The sequence below is a fragment of the Oratosquilla oratoria genome, chromosome 18, assembly GCF_046742065.1.
Source record: "Oratosquilla oratoria isolate Oo_2021 chromosome 18, ASM4674206v1, whole genome shotgun sequence".
NCBI classification, from domain to species: Eukaryota; Metazoa; Arthropoda; class Malacostraca; order Stomatopoda; family Squillidae; genus Oratosquilla; species Oratosquilla oratoria.
This window is the reverse complement of record NC_134794.1, coordinates 60914392-60917467: the sequence shown is the minus strand read 5'-3', so window position 1 is coordinate 60917467 and position 3076 is coordinate 60914392.

Genomic DNA, 3076 nt, shown 5'->3' with positions numbered 1-3076 from the left:
TGCTTAAGATGCATCCCCTTAAGATTTCCGGCGAATGTTGTAGCCAGCTCCCTGTAGAAACTCCTCAACAAATTTACGACCAGCCCGGCGGTCTAGGCAGAGGTTCTTGGGAGGATCATCACGAGATCCTTGCATCATCTGAGGAGCTCCAACAGCATGGTCAGCTTGGATCCATATCGTTGGGTGAATGGAACCAACCTAGCAGAATGATCATCATCATCATCATCATCATCATCATCATCATCATCATCATCATCATCATCATATAATAATAATAATAATAATAATAATGATAATGATGATAATAGTAATAATAATAATAATAATGATAATAATGATAATAATAATAATAATAATAATGATGATGATGATAATAATAGTAATGATAATAATGATAACTATAATAATAATGATAATAATAATGATAATAATAATAATAATAATGATAATAGTAGTAATAATAATAATAATAATAATGATAATAATAATAGTAATGATAATAATGATAATAATAATGATAATGATAATAATAATAATAATAATAATGATAAAAATAATCATGATAATAATAACAATAATAATAATAACAATAGTAATGATAATAATGATAACAATAATAATAATAATAATAATAATAATAATAATAATAATAATAATAATAATAATAATGAAAATAATAATAGTAATAATAACAATAATAATAATAATAATAATAGTAATAATAACAGTGATAATAATAATAATAATAATAATAATAATAATAATAATAATAATAATAAGAACAATAATAATAATAATAATGATAATAATAATAATAATAATAATAACAATAATAATAATAATAATAATAATGATAATGATAATAATAATAGTAATACTACTACTGATAATAATAGTAATAATAATAATAGTAATAGTAATAATGATAATAATAATAATAATAATAATAATAATAATAATAATAATAATAATAATAATAATAATAATAATAATAATAATAATAATCATAATAATAATAATAATTATGATGATAATAACAATAGTTATAATAATAATAATAATAATAATAATAATAATAATAATAATAATAATAATAATAATAATAATAATAATAATAATAATAATAATAATAATAATAATGATAATAATAATAATAATAATAATAATAATAAAAAATAATAATGATAATAATAATAATATTCAATGTTTATATAATATAAAACATTACAAAATACCCAGTAACTAACATTCCCATAAACCGAGCTAACCTGCTGCATCGACTGTACCATCTTTCACATAAGTTGTTCTTGCGGGACTCACTCCGGATGTGCGTTCCAGATTTCTGGAGGAATGCGACGGATTTTAACTGTTCTCACCTCGTTGTCATCTTGCCGTCTTTGGCTTTGTCGATAAGTGCCCGTTACGTCCGTCTGATCGAAGTAGGTGACGAAAGGCTCCATGTATGCATATATGTGCATGTATGTATTTTTGTATTTTTGTATTTGTGTATGTATTTATGCATCTTCGTATGTATGCATGTATGCTTATATGTGTCTATGTATGTATGTATGTATGTATGTATGTATGCATGTATGTATGTATGTATGTATGTATGTATGTATGTATGTATATATGTATGTATGTATGCATGACAAAGTGCCACACCAGTGCGTTCGACAAAGTGCCACACCAGAGACTACTAAATAAAATCAAAGCCCATGGCATAGGAGGAAAAGTGTTAGAATGGATTAGAGCTTGGATTAGTAACAGAAAACAGCGGGTCACCATAAATGGAATAAAATGTAGGTGGGGCAATGTTACTAGCGGGGTCCCCCAGGGCTCGGTTTTGGGTCCCTTATTGTTCATTATGTATATAAACGACTTAGACGATGGGTTAAATAGTGATGTTAGTAAGTTTGCGGACGACACTAAAATAGGACGCCTAATTAGGTCAGGAGAAGACGCCCAGATTCTGCAGGATGATCTTAATAAACTGTTAACATGGTCGGTGAAATGGCAAATGAACTTCAATATCTCTAAGTGTAGCGTGTTAAACGTAGGGCTACACAACCCCGAAAATAGATACATCTTAGATGACACGTTTTTAGAAAAATCTGAGTGCGAGAGGGACTTGGGAGTTCTGGTGAGTCCGGACCTTAAAACCAGGAAGCAGTGCATTAGCGCCAGAAATAAAGCAAACAGTGCATTAGGCTTCATTGCTAGGACGGTAACGAATAGAAGTGCAGAGGTAATTATTAAACTCTATCTAGCGATAGTTAGACCCATCCTTGACTATGCGGTACAGTTTTGGTCTCCGTCCTACAGAATGGACATAAATTCACTAGAATCAGTACAGAGAAGAATGACCAAAATGATACAAGGACTCGGAAATTTGCCTTACGAAGAGAGGCTTAGGCACCTAAACTTACACTCTCTGGAAAGACGCAGAGTGCGGGGTGATCTAATAGAAGTGTTCAAGTGGATCAAAGGCTATAACAAGGGTGATGCAAACAAGGTCATCATAATAAAACAACAGGGCAGGACTCGCAGTAATGGGTATAAACTGGACAAATTTAGATATAAGAAGGAAATAGGCAAGAATTGGTTTACAAATAGGGTGGTCGATGAATGGAATAAACTTAGTAACCACGTAGTAAGCGCTGAAACTATCAGTTGTTTTAAAAAACGATTAGACAACTTTATGGATGGGGACGACAGGTGGTGATGGATACGGAGCTGCCTAGTGTAGGCCTTATGGTCTTTTGCAGTCTCCTTTATTTCTTATGTTCTTATGTATGTATGTGTGTATATATATATGCATGTATGTATGTATGTATGTGTTTGTATGTATGTATGTATGTATGCATGTATGTATGTGTATGTATGTATGTATGTTTGTATGTATGCATGTATGTTTGTATGTATGTCTTTATGTATGTATGTGTTTGTATGTATGTATGTATGTATGTATGTATGTATGTATGTATGTATGTATGCATGTATGTGCGTATGTATGTAGCATGCATGTTTGTATGTATGTAGCATGTATGTATGTATGTATGCATGTATATATGTA